Source organism: Lissotriton vulgaris, chromosome 2_2 (assembly GCF_964263255.1).
Source record: "Lissotriton vulgaris chromosome 2_2, aLisVul1.2, whole genome shotgun sequence".
NCBI classification, from domain to species: domain Eukaryota; kingdom Metazoa; phylum Chordata; class Amphibia; order Caudata; family Salamandridae; genus Lissotriton; species Lissotriton vulgaris.
The window spans coordinates 206857405-206878151 of record NC_141688.1 but is presented as its reverse complement, the minus strand read 5'-3'; the positions used below and the strand labels follow the sequence as shown (position 1 = coordinate 206878151).

Here is a 20747-nt window from a genome sequence, read left to right as displayed (position 1 = left end):
GTTTAGGAACCTATTGACCGCCTATAGAGAGGAAGGGTAGTTGAGGTAATTAGAATAATGTTAGTCACAGCTTTCTTTTAAATAGACAGTTGTAAACCAATTTGGGTAGGCGCTGGTGGATGGATAGTAGTAGACGATAGGGGAGAATCAGCACAGGGAAGTGGTTTGAAGATGTGCGGTTTAAATGGAGCACAGGCTGATCACAGGACAGCCATCTTTTGGTAACTTAAGAGAGGTAGGAGGGAGTTTTTTGAGATACAGTTTGCAAAGGGGGGGGGTGTAATTTCATAGATGCAGAGGTGTAGAGGATTGTGCTTACTGTTTCTGATCATGAAGGTGATCCTGCGCAGTGAAACTGATAAGGGTTCTGAAGGGACCTGAGGGCAAAGGGAAGATCTGTGAACATTCGTTGTAACTGGGATGAAGTAGGGCCCTACGCCGGTGTAATTCATTTTCCTGTGTTGATGCCCATTTTCAGACTACTGTATGTGCTTTTTGAGATCTGTTGGTGTTCTACCAAGCCGGTTTTTTTTTCTCTATTGGAGTGTAAGCACATTATTGTTCTTAGTCCCCAATAGTTGACCTGAGGTCGAGTAGGGTCTTTTAAGTATGAAGGTACAAATCAGGTAGTAGGAGTTGTAAGGAGTTTGAAGTGTGCCACTGAAGGACATATTCTAAAGAACAGGAGGAAACTCACTGTGAACTTGATTATTGTAGCACAACTTATGTTATGGCAATATTTTTCACTTCATTGTGGGTGATTTAGCAAAACTAGTGTCTCACCTATGGAAGTACTATTGGATTTGCCAATGTGTTTTAGCCATGTTGTACACCACCATGACTAAGAGTTAGTGTCACAGAGTGGAGTGTTAATTTCAGAGGGGGGTTGAGGGGAGTAGTGCCATATTGTAGAGTGTTGTGGAGTTGAGCGTCTTAAAGTGAAATTGAGTGGGGTGTGTCGTAGAGTGGGGTTTAGGGTCGTAGAGTGGGGTTGGGTTTAGTAGAGTGGGGCTGAGTTCCGTAGAGTCGGGTTGAGTGTTGCAGAGTGTATTGCGTAGTGATAGCGCAGTGCTATTACAGAGAACACATTTCAAATTTAAATGACCAGTACATTTGCACAGACGTACAGTTTTACTAATAGAACTATAAAATGCGCATACGATAATGTGTGTAAATCGACATCACCAGGTGTATTGATTTGATCCTGTTACAATATTTGTTGCCACCATACTTCTGAATCACAAAATAAGTACTCTCCTAATTTTGGTATATTCTGAAATTCTGGTATGTGCTGATGGACACTAACATTTTATGGGGAACTACAATAAAATACCATCCTACAGCCTTTTTACATTCCCTTACTCAGCAAGATTGTCACATAAATCTACTCTCTTAGCAGTGGAGAAACACAAACACCAAGTTTACTGAGAGACTTAGCCTACAGTGGAGTGTCGTAGACTACAGTGGCGTACAGTGGAGGAGGCTGGTGTAGAGTGGTATGGAGTGGAGAGGCCTAGAGTGGAGTGGAGTGGAGTGGTGTAGAGAAGAGGGGCATAGACTGGCGTAGAGTGTAGTGGCATACAGGAGAGAGGAGCAGAGTAGAGTCATAGAGTGGAATATGCTTTGTGTGGTAACGCAGTGCCACTTCAGCAAACACATTTTCTGTTGAAATGATCATTATATTTACACCAACATCAGGATTACTCATTTAATTGTACAGTGCACAACGTGTGGAAATCTGTATCACCTAGTTTACTGTTTTGTTTTGATCCTATTAAAATATTTCCACCACACCTCAGTTACAAAAAAGTGCTTCATTTGTGGTTTTGTAATTCTAATATTTTCCGAAATATGTGTACAGTTCATTTACAGGCATTTACATTCTGCTGTGCACTAGAAAAAATGTATATCCTTCAGCCTTTTTACATTCCCATACCCAGCAAGATTGTCAGAAAAATCCTCTCACTTTGCAGTTGAGAAAGAAATGTAAACACCAAGCTCCCTCGGAGACGGAGCATAACTTTTGAACTTAGTCTTTGAATGCACAGTAGATGTGTCGAGATAAAAACAAAGTTTAAAGGCCTCTTTATTGCTCATTCACTTCTAACCTTCAGAATGGGTATTTTGAGGTTGTTTCAGCACCCCTTCCTCTCTGTCTTTTGCACGGAATCAAGGAAGAGGATTGTTTAAATTATGCTATTTAGTAAGGAGCACTGACCAAAATAAACAAGCTGTTAGGCAGAAATTCCACCTAACTACATGCAGGGTTGATGAATTGGAGTGGCAAATGCAAGTAGACTCAGTTAAGCAGAAAGACAGAAGAGGGTAAACATTTTCAAAGAAATACAGTACTTTACTTCTGTGAGCTAGCATACAGGAGACAATTGGAAATGTGTACTTTCCTTGACTGCTTCACGAAAATGAAGAAATTATTTCCCAGAAAGTGAGCACTCTGGGAATAATACAAGGATCCAGTCAGAGAGGTGGTAAACAGACTATGCCCCACTGGAGGGATGAAGTTATGCTGTCTAAAACAAATAACGCCAGCAAATAAAAAGCAAGCAAATGTGAGTTACAAGCCAAAAAGCCAATGGTAAAGAATGGGCGGAATGCATTCCCAGGGAAGCTTTCGGAATGTCCCCAAGAAGTCATTGGAACCAGACAGCTGTGCTGCCTAGTAGGCTATGACCTAAACAGTAGGAATTTGATATAAATTATCATGTGGACTAGGGAGAGAGGTAAGGGAGGGGCATATTGTGGAGCTTTGGGGTAAATGAGTTTGGGAGGAAGTAGATATCGTTATGGCAATCAGCACTTTTGTTATGCAAATGAATTGGGCTTACATGAGTGTTTAAAAGAGGAGTTTAATCAGTAGTGGCTGTAGGTATGTGTTTAAGTTCAAGGCTAATATCATTGATGATTCAAGTGTTTAGTGTGGTCCGTGAGCAGAAAGGTCAGGTAGGAGAAGAAGCGGTGAATGTTCAGAGGGGCTGCGGCACAGTCAATTCATAACAAGCATTTGCAATCCAATAGGTCTCGCATTTGCGAGTTTGAGCTAATGCCATTGTAAATGACAATGCCTTTTATTTATCGGTTTGTAAAAACCAACAGATAAATAAAAAAGGCATTGTCAATGCCATTAGCTCAAACTTTCGTAAATGCGAGACCTATTGCAATGCAAATGCTTGTTTTAAAAAACTTCCCCAGTTTGTTATGCTTCAGGCTACACAAACATGGAACAAAAGGCGTGTGTGCATTTGTAGATGCTTATGTTTGCATACTGTATCACCTTGAAGCCATACCTATTGGCTTTGCCTTTGCTGTCGGCAACTTTATTCTTTCATTTCTAACATTTTACAGCCGCAAACAGGCGAATTTGAACAAACCTTCAGCAGAAACAGTTTTCCCGCACCGGAAGCGAACCAGTTAAACTGTTTGGTTATTTCTCAGCAGCATTACCTGTCTACAACAACAAACTGCTCTGTATTAACAGACCCCACTAACCCTCTACGCAGTCAGATACACATTTCGCAGCCTTGCTTTTGCCAGTGTTTACTACGAGCAATCGAGGACTGAAGGATTAAGAGCAGATATACTACGGTAGGTTTGTGTGCACATCTAGGTTATCAACAGCCCTGTCATTGAAAGCGCTCGCAGCACACCGAGCACAACACTGCAGGCACACATGCCTTACAGAGGTCCCAGTGGCGACAGCCTACACTCCTACACAAACGTGTGCTGCGAGGAACTGCGGTGTTTAGTGATTTCTGTGCAGAGCATCCTTCTGAATAATTTGTTCAAAACATGCACCCTGAAAAAGACAGTATTTGAATTTGAATTTAAAAAATGTATAAAGCGCAATTATACCATGCGGTTTCTTGGCGCAAGTAGGAAGCTGAGATTTCCAGGGAGGGACATAGGATTTCGGATGGGAAGGCTTGGTGAAAGAGATGAGTTTTGAGGATCTTTCGGAACTCGATGTAGGAAGGGGCAGATCTAACAGAAATGGGGAGTGCATTCCAAAAAGTGGGGGCAAGTACATAAAATTTCAAGCCTCCTGACCTCTTTTTCTTAAAGCGGGGTACCGAAAGGAGAAGCTTGGTGGAGGAGCGTAACTCTCTGCTAGGACGATAGACAGTAAGGGCAGAGGAAATAAACACAGGAGCAGAGCCGGCTAAGGCCTGGAATGTTGTACAGCCCAATTTGATTTGTGGCGAGGCACTAAGAGCTTATGGCATAAGGATGCCTGCATTCTCGCTCGACACCTTTGAATACCACTATAAATGCCAATAGTGGCACGTCAGGACAGGAGCATTGAAAGCATGCTTCCACATAAAGCACCCACATGGGCTGGGACCGGGCAGTTAGAAGAAGATATTAAAAAAACAGTCCTTTAGAAGTCAGAATCTGTATTTTATTAACACTCAGAATGTTACTAATGAAAAAAATGAACAAGCTTCTTAGCTACATAATTATACTTGGGAGCATGACATAAAAAGAACGCATCTGGAAACTCACATGCGAGATAGGCTGGCTATTTTGAAGCATGTTTTCTTTTCCCTTCTACTCATGCTACGTGTGGACAAGGACTGCTTTGTAAAAGGAAATGCACCCGGAGTCACAGGGGTCACGGAGCTATTATGCTGGGGAGCTGGGCTGGGTAGGTGATAGAGCGCGCAGGCCACCTGGCTAGGATATTTTTACTAAATACTCACCTGGGCCCATAATATTTTGTTACACCGTAACATTCACCTTGGGCAACTCACGTTCTACTATCAGTATATCTTGAGATTCTCTATACTACTGATTCCTATATCTATAACCTAGCAGTGTAGATACTAGGAACCTAATCACCTAGGATCAGGAGTTGATTATTAAGCTAGGTATTCAAAAACACTTATAACATTTATTGAATAATGAAATAACCACAGACTCTGGGTAGGTTCAAAACTGTATCTAATCATCATCATATGTCATGAGCAGGCAATTAAACGCTATAAAACGATCTATAGTTAAAATCATTAAAAGCGTATAACTATGCTAGAGATAGATTATGCTAAGCATTTAATAACCTTTGACTAAAACGAAGGTAAAGAGCAGTGAACATGCTATATTCAGATAACAATCTTTCGCAACATTGATTAAAGGAGAGTAAAGAAAGGGAACTTGCTATATCCAATAGTCTTTAGAGCAGTTAAAGAAACTTATTGCAATTCGAAATTCAATTTTAGCTCAAATACTAAAGGGTAGGTAAGATTGGAACACACTATTAAATTCAGCTTATCTCCTAGAGGAAGGGTAAGATAAGGAACATATACTAAAATAGGAACAATTTAGCATTAACTAAAGGTAGGTCAAAAAGTGGAACATGCTAATAGACGAGTAATGCATGAAAATCTCATTTATAAAGGGACAAGGAAAAAAAGAATATATGCAATTGCTCTTAGCAATATTCAAGAATTAGAAATGAAAATATAGATAAGCAATCACCCACACAAACTTTATATTTACCTAGTGTAGAGTGAAGACCAACCCTGGCCACGGGTCAGTTGGAAAAGAAGGGAAGGTAAACTCAAGGACTTAGGTGCCTGTAGGCGAGCAGGTACAGCTCATGGACAGTCAAGACAGGATAACCCCAGAATTTTGATCAGGACCGGGTTCACCAAAGGGTATGACCAACACCCGCAGCTTCGGTTGCAACGCCTGCGCTACTCCCTCTCTGCAAGGAATCTGCCAATAACCCGGTTGGGTTCTTGAACTTCCCAGCAAAGTGCTTCGCCAGCACTTTAAATTCTGCAAACCCCCGAATGGGTTTCTCGAACCTCCCAACAGAGTGCTCCGCAGCTCTCTGTATCAGTCACTTATAGAGTGCGTTGGGTCAGTCACAGGTCAGCTATTCGGACAAGTCGGACAATTTCTCTAGCTAAACCTACGTTAGTTATACTATTTTTCAGGTCAGTGTACCACCCCCCAATGTTGCAAGTGTAAGGATCCCCAATTTTGATTGGACAATGGAGGAGGTTAGGTCATCACACCACCTAAAGTTTAGACTTTCTCAGGCTTAATATTCAATTTCTGTAACCACCCCTTAAATTCAATCTTCTCATGACATATGCTTTTCGACTAACAATGGTGAATACAATATTCATGTACAATTGTAGCAAGTTTAGTACAGTTCAGCTTCGTTCAGCTAGGTCGCACGGCAGGTTCCCAGGAGCATCTTGGCTGTGGCTGTCAGCTGGCTGGGTTCCACTGCTGCAGAGTTCTCTTCCCTCCACAATTGAGACCTGCGCAGTAGGGACTTCCAAAATGGAGTAGTAAGCACCTCCCAGGCCCAAAGGATATGATACATGAAAAGCAAGAGATAACACAGTAATACATGATTACACTGTATACCATGAATTGCTATACTACACCCATTACTTCATAATAACTATAGCATTATTGGTTATGCAGAACAGACAGCTTTGCGAAAGCGGCAATGCAAGCTTAAAGCATGTGAGAACACAGAGCAGCCATATTAGCTTCGTTGCACATGCGCAATTATTTTCCCTCCAAGACATTGAATACGTCACGTCACATGGTTATGACCGACGCATGCGCAGTCTAAATTCCAGCGTAGCAGCGACCATTTTGTAGTGCAAGCGTTTTAAGATTAATAAACACATAAGCTAGCGTCTCTTGGACACCCCGTATGATGAAAAATGTGCAAAATTAGTAAGACGAACATGTTGGTTATTTTATTAACGTTATTTGAGGTTCATGATATAAGCAAGTCGCTTAACATGCGAATCCTTGCTCCATCAATCGGTCTATCATGAAGGCAGGAGCCACAGATGCCTCTTCTTTCATTTCTTAAATATACAAATATACCCTAATGGAACTGCAGCCTTCACGCCAACTTGCTAGGAACAAGCTGAATGCCAGGGTGCCGCGCTAAATGTTGATAGATAAAAGATTTGGAGTGGTAACGGAGAAAGGATGATTTGCGATGCAGAGTCAAAAAATGCAGCTGAAGTTATGCACTTTCAGTGAGACAGATTAGATTAGTGCCGAGATGCTACCAAAAAATGAATGTCACTGTGCGTCATGAAACCAGTGCTCATGTAAAGCACTCCAATACCTCTGCCTCAAGATTGCGCTGTGTAAAGACTGTAAATACAAATGAATTTTACCATGTGTAATGAAACCAGTGCTCATGTAAAGCACTCTAATACCTACGGGTCGAGATTGTACTGAATAAAACTGCTAAAAAAACAGGGGAAAGTGAAAGCGCCATGCGCGCGTTGTAAGCACGCCATGAGCGTGCACATCGGTGTGGGCTGCGGCTCGTGCCCAGTGGCGGCGCCTGCAGACTTCGCCGTACTCGGATGGGTGCTGCGCAGCTCGTGTGGCCCAGGGAGGGGAAGCCAGGGCGCCCAAGGTGGGGACACATGGCAGTTCAATTAGAATTAAAAATTTGCAAACATTCGTGACAAGAATTTTCAATTCTATTAAGGACACGGAGGCGAGGATTATGCTTTCTCTATTTCTTTACTACTAACAGCAGCCAATAGAAACACAGTAAAGAAACGAAAAACTACAACTCCCATGAGCCCTTAGGCCAACCATAGAGAGTACATGCTATATAAGGAACCATAGAGGGCAACACTTCCTCTTTCTTTGTCCAGGAACCATAAAAGTCTAAAGTCATTTGAAGAAAAGTACCGCCAACCATCCAGAAAGGAAAGTCCGAAGGCTGAAGCGCAGGAAATCCAACAGGAAAACAGGCAACCATTCCAAAAGCGCCGAAGGTGCATCAGGAAACACAGCAACTCCAGGATCCAAGGCGTGGAAAACGGTGCCGGCAAGACCAAGAGGACAGATCACTTCTGGTCCGAACCTGAAAGCAAAAACAGAGCCGTAATACACATCCCCAAAAACCTTTGAAGGTCGCATCACATAGGGTGGGGAAAAAATATCAATGCAAAACAACGCATATCAAAGTAAAGCCAAGATGCACATGAACAATGCAGTAGAATACCAATGGGTGGGATAATCCTCGCCTCCGTGTCCTTAATAGAATTGAAAATTCTTGTCACGAATGTTTGCAAATTTTTAATTCTATGGCAGGACAGGAGGCTTCAGATTATGCTTGTTCAAAGCTGTTCCACCACAACAGATGCAATATCTACAATGGGTTTGAAATAAAAGGTTTTAAACACTGTATCAGAAGACCAATCAGCTGTTTTCACAATGTCATGTAAACTTACACCAACACGAAAAGCCTTGGAGGCCATGGCACCCCTCGCGGAATGAGCTCCAAAGATGGAGGTATCAATGCCTGCCTCAGACATAAGCCAGCGTACCCAACGAGCAAGAGTAGCTGACGCCACAGGCTTAAAAGGTTTCAACAAAGCAATCAATAACTGTCCAGACATATCTTGACGAAAAGGAGCAGTACTCACCTCATAATCCTTGATGCAGCGAACCACACACAATTGTGGGTGATGAGGAAATGCAGGATAAGTGACAGTAGACAGATTAGTCTTGGTACGCCTGGAGACCGTAAAAGTAACCCCTTCCGGAGAAAAGGAACGACCAGCGAGGTCCAATGCACGGACATCTGAAACACGCTTACAAGACACTAAGCACAAAAGCATTGTCAATTTTGCAGACAATTGCTTACGGGACAGAGAAGCGTTGGGAGGCCAAGCCTCCAGAAAACGCAGCACAACAGAGACGTCCCAAAGAGCCACATATTTCGGACATGGCGGTTTAGCCATTCGCACACCACGCAACAATGCAGAGTTGAGAGGATGTTCCCCAACAGGCTTACCGTCGACCAAAGCATGGCCTGCAGAGAGAGCGGAACGGAAAGAATTGACGGTCCTGTAAGCAGAACCAGCAGAAGCGACAGAAGCAAGAAAATTAACCACTAGAGAGATATCTGCAGAAGTGGGATCCAGATTCCGTTCAGAACACCAATCACACCACCTACGCCAAGCTGACGCATAACGTTTGCGCGTGTTGGGGGCCCAAGCTTCACTGATGAATCTCTCAGCGTCTCCAGATAAGCCAGGGACTTTCCAGCGTTCCCCGAGAGACGCCACGCTACAAGACGGAGCTGGCCCGACAAGACTAGGGGATGCGGGTGGAGCAGAGGATCCAACAGCAAGTTCCACCTCGCCGGAAGCAGAAATGGTGTCGAGCAACTCATTTCCAGAAGGTCCGGAAACCAAGCTTGAGCTCTCCAAAGAGGAGTGATCAGAACAATCTCCGACAGAAACTGTTTCGCCCTGGCCAAGACTCGCGGGATCATTGCGAACGGGGGAAAGGCATAGCAAAGCTGTGGAGGCCAAGTCTGGAGAAAGGCATCCGTGGCTATGGCCTCCGGATCCGGACGCTAGCTGTAAAACCTGGGTAGCTGAGCATTGAGGCGAGAGGCGAAGAGATCGATCCAGGGACGACCCCACAGGCGAGACAGGGAGCGAAAGACCCGGAGGTGAAGACGCCAGTCGCTGAAGTCCAGGAGATGGCGAGAGTTCCAGTCGGCCACCTGATTTTGGCGACCCGGAAGATACTCTGCAATAAGAGTGATCTTTCTCTGTAGGCAGAAATGCCAGAAGTCCTTCGCAATCTCCGCTAACAACTTCGACCGAGTCCCCCCCAATTTGTTCACATATCGCACCGCCGAGATGTTGTCCTTGCGAAGCAAAATGCAACAGCTGGTGGCTTGTGGAGCCAAACTGCGGATCGCAAATGACCCCGCCAGAAGCTCCAGGCAGTTGATATGAAGGGCTAATTCGTCCTGAGACCAACGGCCGCCCGTCGTCAAGTCCCCGCAACGGGCTCCCCAGCCCCAAAGACTTGCATCCGATTCCAAAACCAGATCCGGAGTCGAGCCGAAAAGGGCTCTCCCGTTCTAAGCCTCCATGTGTTGAAGCCACCACATCATTTCCGACTTCGCATCCTGGGACAGAGGAACCAGGTCGGAATACCGAAGACCCTTCTGCAGATGTCTGATTTTGAGGCGCTGCAAGGCCCGATAATGCAGAGGACCCGGAAATATCGCCTGGATGGAAGAAGCCAACAGCCCGACAATCCGAGCGATCGACCGCAACGATACGTTCGGTGCAGACAACAGTGACTTCAACTCCCTCTTGATAGACCTGACCTTCTGAGCAGGCAAAAGAAGTTGGCAAGAGACCGAATCCACAAGGAAACCCAGAAACTCTATCGATTGAGTTGGAAGTAAATGAGATTTCTGCGGATTCACTAGAAAGCCGAGAGACTGAAGTAGATCGACTGTCCAAGACAAATGGGAGCGCAGTTGTAGAGGACACTGAGCCATCAAAAGAATGTCGTCCAGATACACTATAAGTCTCACCCCCCGCACACGCAGGAACTCCATGACTGGCCGCAGGAGCTTCGTGAAGCACCATGGGGCGGACGAGAGACCGAACGGGAGTACCGTGTATTCGAACCAGGTCCCCAGCCATTGGAACTGCAGAAAACGGCGATGAGGCGGATAGATGGGAATGGACAAGTAGGCGTCCTTCAAATCCAGGCGAACCATCCAGTCGCCTTTGCGTAGAAGATCCCTGAGAAGATGGATGCCCTCCATCTTGAAGTGACGATAAATCACCCCGTTGTTGAATTCCTTGAGGTTGAGTACAAGGCGAGACCCGCCCCCCTTCTTCTCCACCAGAAACACATTGCTGACGAACCCCTGTGGATGGCGGTTCGTTCGCACTATGGCCCCTTTGAGAAGAAGGGAATCGATTTCTGTGGAAATCACCTCGCGATCTCATTGGGAAAAAACAAGGGGAGAAGGGACGGGACCCTGAAGAGGGGGATGGTAAAACTCGATGTGGTACCCCTGAACTGTTTGCAATATCCATGCATCGCTGGAGATCGAGCGCCAATTCTCTAGAAAACACTGAATCCTGCCCCCCAAAACAACACTGTCGAAAGGAATCAGGCTCACCTGCAGAGGAGTAATCCTGTCGTCCTCCCTGGTTACCACCGTAGCCTCCCTTGTTGCCTTGGCCTCGACCTTTCCGGGAGGGATAGAAGGTGGACTTGGATCCGGAATAGGACTGCTGCTGCTGCTGGCGCTGTCCGCCTCCACCCTGATGGGACTGCTGGCCACGTTGTTGACCAGAACCTCGGCCGAACGAACGTCCCCCTGAACGTCCGGCCTTGGCAAAAACCGGGCGGAACGCCCTACGCAAAGAAGATTGCGCCTTGTCCAGGCCACTAAAAGTCGCTACAAACTTAGTCAGTTCTTTCAAAAACGGCTGACCAAACAATAGACCCTGAGCCAGAGCACCGGATTCGGAAGTAGCCAGCTCTGACAAACGTGGATCCATTTTGATTAAGATGGAACGGCGACGTTCCGTTGAAAGGGCACAGTTTGCGTTCCCCAAGAGACAGATAGCCCTTTGGGCCCAGCCAAGTAGGACATCGGGATCAATGCCAGACGCCTCCCCTTGGGCCTGGTAAGCCAGATCCAGGATTTTTGTCAAAGGACCAAGGACATCCAGTAACTTGTCCTGGCACAGTCGCCAAGAGCGGTCGATACCTTTTTTGGGATCCTTATTAAATTTTTTAAGGTAGGTCAAAATCGTAGGATCGACCTCCGGAGTATCCGCTAATTTGTCCGCCAACTCCGGACGAGGGCACTCAGAACGTAACCGAGCACGCACCTCCTGATCAAAAGAGTCGCGGATATGCTCTTGAATATAGTCCGCGACCTCTGGGGCTGGGCACCAAACCTTGGAGTTAGGGTGGACGATATCAGAGGGCTCAAAGGTCAAGATTGGTGGATGCGGAGAAGCGTCCACAAAATGTTCCTTTCGGGATTTCTTCGCCGGAGAGGGACCAGAGGGACCAGAAGATGATGAGGAAGAGGTATCTTCAGTGTCCGGAGTAGGAGCAGACAAAGACCTGGCCAAACGAGCAAAGTCAGACCTATGAGGATTACCAGGAGACTTAGATGAATGCGCAGAGGCAGAGGACGGAATCCAACCCTGTTGCTGAGCATAGTCAGTCAAATGACGCTTAAGAGGCCCAATGGCACGGACCAACGCAGTATTAACAGACTGCTGAACGCCCTGGTCAAGGGCCTCGACCAAATCAAATTCAAAGGACTCCTCCTGCTCCTCCTCATAAAAATATTCCTCAGCATCGACATAGTCTGCCATGATGATGGAATGCACTGAGGAATGAGGTAGAAACACAGAAATAACAAAATCTAGAAATACCAAAGTATAACTAGAGGCCCACAGCAAATGTAAATGCAAGGAAAAAGGTCACAATCAAGTGACTCCGACAGGGGGGGTGACAGCCCCACGCAAGCTATACAGGCAGAGTCACAACTCGACCCAATAAACAGAATAAAGCGTGGAGGGACCAGCTTGCGCAAAGAACAACACCCTAGGCACTGCCTCTAACAATTATGCAGCCCAAAACCTTCCGAGAGGTAGAGGGCGTCAGAGGAGCTCTCCGGCAGGCAAAGTGGGCCGAGGCAAAGTCGAAAAAGCGCCGCCTCACAGCGTTCAGCAGCTCCTGTCAAACGGAGCGTCACAAGTGTCACCAATGCGCATGCGCGGTGACGTGCCGTATTGCCGGAAGAGGAACAGCGCGCGACACGCGCGCGCGAGTCCCCGAGCTCCGGTCCCGCTCCACCAAAGCAGCAACGCGGGCACAATGCGCCCGCAAATACCAGAGAGGCGAACACGCGCTCTCAAAGCACAAAAGCGGCGAAAGCACAAATGAGTAAACCTGCAATAGAAACGCCGGTGGCAGCGCGACGCACAGCGCGGCTGTGAAACAAACGCTAGAGCGAAACCGGCATACAGGTAAACAAGCAATTAAACAGTGCCATGCAATATACAAACAAGTAATTAAAGTCAAAAGCACTTAACTGGCTGCGAAGCAGCAAAGAAAGAGGAAGTGTTGTCCTCTATGGTTCCTTATATAGCATGTACTCTCTATGGTTGGCCTAAGGGCTCATGGGAGTTGTAGTTTTTCGTTTCTTTACTGTGTTTCTATTGGCTGCTGTTAGTAGTAAAGAAATAGAGAAAGCATAATCTGAAGCCTCCTGTCCTGCCATAGAATTGCTAGCTGCTCTTGCACTAGATCATAAGGAGCCGTCACCTGTATCACCGTCATAACCGCTCCGCCGAACCCAGATGTCTTTCTTCTACCCTGCGCACCAGCTAGGCTCGGGAACATGGAGAATACGGAGCTTCAGTTTCCACCCCCGCCACAGGTTTAAAGAAGATTTGGAGGTAAGAACCCCCGCAAGTACTGCTACTGATCAGGGGGGGAGGGAAAGTGAAAGTAATGCTGCATGAGGCTTGCGAGGACTTGCCTCGAAAGTGGGACAGGAGATGTGCACAGCGCGTGGCTGTGCGTGCGTGTGTACAAGCTCCAATCAAGAAAGTAACAGTATTGTACAGGGATTATTGTTGTATTTACTTTCCTGGCGCAACACAGTGCAGTTACATATGGTGCTCGCTAACAGAATTTGACTGTAAGCGTGTGTATGCTTTTATTTACTGCACAGTATTGCTATGCAATAACAAAAACTGTTTATTTGTTCCACGCAATTGCCACACGAGTAAGCGTGTGTATGTTTTCATTCAGGGCACACTATTGCTATGCAATTACGGAATGTGTTTATTTGTCTCATACTATTGCCACTAGAGTTTGTTACAGTGATCTATCTGTTAGTTCTTGCAATAGACAGGCAACACTTTTTCTAATATTAGCTACGAATGAATGGCAAAAGGAGCTTCCAGAACATGGCGCAATGTTAGCTGAGGCTTTGTGGCAACGGGAAGCTTTGTAAGATGCAGGGAAAATTACAGGTGCCTTTAATTTGTCCACGAAACACAGTGGTTAGGCACGGCGGTAGTGGAGGTTGGTTATGGCAAACAGCGTGTAAGAGTTAAATAAAATTGCACGGGCAACTCCACAGTTTGTTAATATTCTGAGCATACAGAGAGGCCGCACTTTAGGCACTATGTAATTATGTTATAGTAGCGACAGGGAACATTGTGGCAGGAGGAGGCTTTTAGAAGATATAGGGAAGTTTAAGATGCCCCTTAGCAGTAGCTTGTACGTTACCACGTTAGAAAATCAGCGGAAATCTTCATCAAGTCACCACCTTACAATATCAGCTGCAATTTTCGTTAAAAAGACATTGCGCGAAAATGAGGTCAGTTGCTAGTGTCCTTTGTTCGCTAGCGCAACACAGTGTGATGAAGGATTTCATACGAGCAACCGCAAAGTTTGTTAAAAGTGGCAGTAGCACTTTGGAAATGCTGACAGATGCAGTGAATTTACCAATGCCCTTAATTTGTCCACGAAACACAGTGGTTAGGCGCAATAATAGCTGAATATTTGTGGCAACAGGATCCTTTTAAGATGCAGGGAAGCTACAAGTGTCCTTAATTTTTCCACGAAATACAGTGGTTAGGCACGGCGGGAGTGGAGGTTGGTTATATGAAACAACGTGTCGCTTGGCCCCATTGGATCCGGTTCCAGCTGGGTCATCCTTTATCCCTGAATTTCAGGACATTGACGACGAGGGATACTGGGGGGGTTCTGAGGACCCCCTGGCACATGAGTCCTATCACGACTGGACACAGGAACTAGGGGAAGCCAGTGGCCTGGTTACCTCCCCAGACACTGGTTTTGTCTCCCCTCCTACCGTGGCTACGGAGGAGGGGGCTGCTTATAGTGTGGTGCTGATGAGGACAGCCAAGGCCTTGGCTCTTGAGCTCCCCGTCGCAACGGTGAGGTCTAACATCCACACGGAGGTCCTTAAACCGCAGGTAAGCTCTCCAGAGCCTCTACTGTCATTTAATGAGGCTCTCACAAACGTCCTGTTGGGCACTTGGTCAGGCCCACTACAGGCCCCCCTGTAGATAGGAACGTCGCTAGGCGCCACCGCCCAGCCCCGGGCGACCCTAGTTTCTTGTCCACCCACCCCACCCCCAAGAGCCTTGTTATCCTGGCCTCTACTTCCTAATCTGCATTCCCAACAGCACCACCAGATTGGGAATATAAGAGGTATTAACAATTCGGAAAGAAGATGTTCTCCTCCCTTAGTTTGGGCTGCGGTTGGTTAACACCCCGTGCCTCTTGGGCCGTTACACCCACTCTCTGTGGGATACGGTTGCGGCCGTGCTGCCTGAGTGGCCGGAGGTAGCCCGGGCGAAACTCGCTCAAGCCCTCGCGGAGGGAAGGGACGCAGCGCGGTACTCTATAATATGTGGACTGGATACCACGGACTCACTAGGAAAAGCGATTTCCACATCTGTGGCGGTTCGCCGCCACTCCTGGCTGAGGTCCGCCAACTTTTCGGCCGATGTCCAAAACACCCTTATGGACCTGCTGTTCGGTGGCAAGGCAGATCATGCGCTGGAACGATTTTAGGACTTCAGGGCTATAGCCAAGTCATTGGGCCTGTCGGCCCCGCGCCAGCAATCTTCTGCCCAGTGCTTCTTTTGTGGCCACGGAAGGGGTGCTACCACACGTCCTGCCAGCTACAAACCGCAGACTAACATTCAGCGCGGTGGCAGACATGATTACCGTCGCAGCAGTATCAATAAGCAACAGCGTAGCTAGTCCACATCTACCCCTGCAGCATCCGCCTCAAAGCCTTCCTAGTCCGAGCTTTCAGGCCCATTTAACACCAGTGAGGGGCAGGGTTCGCTATCACCTCCTCCACTGGCGCACCATCACATCGTAAACAAAAATCAAAAAGGGGGAGTGAAGAGGTGGTGCTAGAAAGCACCACGTGGATGCATCTTCCTCCAGTCAATGATATCAATAACCAACAAGGTTTTTTAAATCTCACTTTTTCATTCACCCCTGACCCTACTTGCACTCACTCAAATACACCTCACATAGCACTTACAATATTTAAGTGCTCCAGCGTAGTCGCTAGTCGTAGCACGCCCGTCCCGCAGCGGGGCGGGAAGACCCAGATGATGAAGCATGACACCAAGGGCCCTTTTGGTGTGTGAGAGGTATTTTATCAAATACTGTGTATGCCTCTTAAACCTTGGCTCATAAATTACCTCTTAGAGGTGGATCTTGTTGGTTATTGACACCATCATATCGGACAGTTGGGTGCTGCAAATCGTCCAAAGGGTCTACTCCCTCCCCTTCGAGGCGACCCCTCCAGCCATACCACCGCAGTATGACCGCGTGTCTGAGATCACTTGAAACTTCTGCAAGAGGTAGTTTCAGCCCTCTTTGCCAAGGGGGCCATCAAGCGTGTTCCTGGGCAGAAGTAGGATGTGGTTGTTACTCCCACTACTTTCATTTCCCAGGACGGGCAAAGGGGGCCTATGCCCTATCTTGGACCTAAGGAACGTCAACGGCTTCCTCTGGAAGATAAAGTTCAAGATTCTGACTTTGGCTCAGGGCTTAGCTGCCCTGGACCCAGGAGACTGGATGGTAGCGTTGGACTTGCAGGACACATATTTTCACATCCCCGTCCTGCTGGCCCACCGGCGCTACCTGCGGTTCACAATAGGCCACAAGCACTTTCAGTTTACCATGCTCCCCTTCGGCCTTACCAGAGCCCCACGGGTGTTCACGAAAGTGATGGTGGTGGTCGCAGCTCATCTGTGCAGGTTAGGGGTTTCAGTCTTCCCCTACCTCGACGACTGGTTGTTAAAGACGGGCTCGCCCCAGACTGTCGTCGGCCACCTCCAGACTACGGCCGAACCCCTGCACCTGCTGGGGTTCTCCATCAATGTGCCGAAGTCACACCTGTGTCCCTCTCAGAAGCTCCTCTTCATCGGAGTGGTTCTAGACTCGGCGCAGTTTCTGGTTTATCCTCCCGAACAGCAGGTTCGGGAAATTCAGGCTCTGATTCCAATCTTTTAGCCGTTATCGCGAGTCTCAGTCAGGTTGACGCTGCGGCTTCTGGGGCTGATGGCCTCCTGCGTCCTTCTGGTGCATCACGCCAGGTGGTGGATGCGGGCTCTGCAGTGGGACCTGAAGTTTCAGTGGGCCCAGCATCAGGGCAACTTGTCCGACTATGTCTTAATCCCGGAGGGCACTGAAAGACAGTTGCAGTGGTGGCTCACGGACCGCGTTTGGGTCAGCGGCAGATCCCTCTCCCTATCCCAACCGGAGCACGTAGTTGTGACATACGCGTCCCTCAAGGGCCGGGGGGCCACATGGGGAGAGGCGGAGATCAGAGGCCTCTGGTCTCCGGCGGAGTCCCGGCTCCACATCAACCTTCTGGAGCTGCGGGCGAACCGGGTTGCACTTGAGGCATTCCTCCCCTCTGTCCAGGAGAGTGTAGTGCAGGTGTTCACGGACAGCACCACTGCCATGTGGTACTGCAACAAACAGGGTGGGGTGGGGTCATGGACCCTATGCCAGGAGGCTCTGCGCCTCTGGCAGTGGCTGGAACATCAGGGCGTGACCCTGTGGTTCAACACCTGGCAGGTTCCCTGAACGCCAGGGCGGACGAACTCAGCCGTCGGTGCATGATGGATCACGAATGGCGTCTGAACTCGGACGTGGCGCAAGGCCTCTTTCAGCAGTGGGGAGAGCCTTGGTTAAATCTATTCGCCACAGAAGAGAACGCACAATGTCATCAGTTCTGCAGGTGGAAATTTCCAAGGCGGCGCTCGCTCAGAGACGTTTTTCGTCGCGAGTGGAGTTGCGGTCTGTTGTACGCCTTTCCGCCTATACCACTTCTGCCCAGAATGCTGAAGAAGATCAGGTGCGACCGGGCCCAAGTCATCCTTGTGGCTCCGGACTGGGCACGAATATACTGGTATCTCGAGCTACTCAGCATGTCAGTCGATCCCCCGATTCATCTGCCTCTTTAGGAGGACCTTCTGTCGCAGCAGCAGGGGACGGTCCTCCACCCCAACTGGTCCAGCCTCCACCTCCTTGCGTGGAGAATGAGTGGCGACAGTTGAGGACATTTTACTTGCCTCCTGAAGTCTGTGATGTAATTCTGGCAGCCTGCCGTCCGTCCCTCCACAAAATCGGTATACGCCTGCAGGTGGAACAAATTTGTGGAATGGTGCACAGCAAAGACTGTGGATCCACTTTCTGCCCCCCTTTCTGAGGTTCTCCTCTTTCTTCTTTCTCTTGCCCAGCAGGGTTCTGCTCTGGGCACTTTAAAGGGCTACCGCTCTGCCATTTCCGCCTTCTTTAGGCTCCCTGATCAGCCCTCTTTGCTCAAGTCCCCAGTTGTAAATAGGTTTTCGAAGGGCATCACTCATATGTTTCCTCCTGTTCCTTTAGTGATGCCTCGGTGGGACTTGAACCTTGTTCTGACTTATCTGATGTGCGCTCCCTTCGAGCCACTTCATAACTGTCCTCTTCGTCTCCTTACTCTTAAGACTGCATTCCTGGTTGCCATCACCTCTGCCAGGAGAGTGAGTGAGCTCCAGGCTCTTTCTTCTCAACCTCCTTTCCTTTATGTCCATCCGGATAAAGTTGTGTTGCCGACGCGACCCTCTTGTCTGCCCAAGGTAGTCACAGCCTTCCACATCGGGCAGTCCATCACCTTGTCCACCTTCTTTCCGCCTCCGCATCCCTCGAAAGAGGATGAGAGGCTCCACCGTCTGGACCCAAAACATGCGCTCTCATATTATCTGGATCTCACACTCCAGTTCCGGGTGGATGACCAACTCTTTGTTGGTTACATGGGCGCTTAGAAGGGACGGGCGGTGCACAAACGGACCATTTCTTGATGGGTCGTCTTGTGCATCAAGGCTTGTTACGCCCTGGCTAGAAAGTAGCCTCCTGTGGCGCTACATGCCCATTCCACTCTGGCCACGGCGGCTACTACTGCCCTGGGTCGGGGAGTCCCCTTGCAGGACATCTGTCCGGCAGCTACGTGGGCCTCGCTGCACACGTTCGCAAGACACTACTACCTGGACAGCCAAGTCCGGAGAGATGGCTTTTTCGGCCGTTCCGTTATCCAGGACTTTCTGGTGTGATCATTGGTTTGCAGACCCATCACCGGGGTTGGTATTGCTGGGGCATCTACTCTTAAGGTAAGGAATCTAATACTAACCTGTTTCTTTCAGATGCACAAGTTACTTGCCTACGGTAACGATATATCTGTAAGAAACAGTAGTTAGTATTAGATTCCTCACTGCCCCACCCATCCTCCCCGTTCTGTGAACCGATATCTAGGGTTAAGGTCATCCCCTTTCAGGGCCCTAGTTTTCATGGCACCAGTGTTTTTTTTTTTATCATGGCTCTGCGTTTCTGGTGCGGAAAAGCTGTGTATAAGAACTGACGTCAGCTCGCGAGGGCGGCGTCCGACGTCATCCCGGCACCAACGACGAACACGGAGCGGCAGACGATGCACGCGCATGGGTACTGCTACGCAAAATTTTCCGGATCCAGTCTGACCCCTGGGAATATTCTAAGGTAAGGAATCTAATACTAACTACTGTTTCTTACAGATATATCGTTACCGAAGGTAAGTAACTTGTGCAATTGGCAGAAAATAAAGAAAGGACCCGCTCCCAACATCCCTATGGAGGAGTTGCCCCTGTATTCTTAGCACTATTTTTGATACCTCTGAGGCCAGGATCCGTAGAGGCAGTTCCAAGGGTCACAAGGGGCAAGCCATAGGTCGTAGCTGCGACCCCTGGAGCTGAGGAACAAAGAAGTCAGTGACCAGAAGGAGTGGGGATGAGAGAGTGATGTATGCAGTACTGTGGTGCGCACGCGCGGACAGGAATAGAAATTGATGCAATTGTATCCACATAACAAATGGCACTCCTGTTCCTTCTGAAATTCTCTCACAATTTATGCTCAAAATCGCATCAAATGACTCGGAACTCTTCAATTCTTTTGTGAACTTGGCTCCCATGATTCTTCCATTATTGTACCTGTGTCTCTCACCCTCGAAGTTTGCTTGTAGAGATTGTCTCTTTTGCTGCACGAAAGCATACGTCCAGATTGTTGTGTGAACGGAGTCTGTCGTGTTCCGCCACACAGCTTTGCTTCCCACAGCCCCTCACATTTGTACTTATAGACATATGCTTTATGTAATGAGAACATTATTAAGTTGTAAATTGTGTTGTATTTTCACCGTCCTAATGAATGAACTGTATTTTCATGCTACAAACGAGAATTACGCCACATACTTTTCCAAAACCTGTGTGAAGCCTTTGCTTATTTCCAGTTTAATTTATTTTTGCAATTTTTTATTGCGCAGACATTTCTGTAGGCATCAGAGCGCTTTACAGTAATAGCATGATACTAGGGTACAGCAAGTTACAGTTACAATGATTACGTTCAGATATATTGCATCGGTAGCAGCGACCGGGACAAGTGCAGGAAAAAAGACGTTTATGGTTTAACCATTGATTAAGATGGTGGGGATACACAATGAAGGTAGTTCGTCTACTGGATAGAGTACTTAGGTATTGGTGTGGGTGATTAACCCAGGTATCTGTCAAACAGGAGGAGCTTGAGGTCTTTTTTTATAGGTGAATATGCAGGTTGTTAGGCAAAGAAAGGGAGGTAAGGAGTACCAGATGCTCGAGGCACTACCAGAGAATGGCTGACTCATGTTCCATTCTCGACTGAAGGAGGTTGTTCAAGGAGCAGATTGAGAATTTCTGGAACCCCTAATTCCTCCAGAGATTTTCAGTTTCTCGCTTAGATAGGAGGGTGAAGATGAGTGCAGCACTCTGGGGGTAATGCAGGTGGGTTTGAATTGGACACTAGCCTCAATAGGAAGCAAT

At 47.7% G+C, this 20747-nt stretch overlaps 1 protein-coding gene across 2 annotated transcripts in view; it reads left to right on the top strand.

Moving 5' to 3' along the window:
- PDHX (pyruvate dehydrogenase complex component X) overlaps positions 1 to 20747 on the top strand; it is a 798051-nt gene that overhangs the window by 589448 nt on the left and 187856 nt on the right. The window lies entirely within an intron of this gene.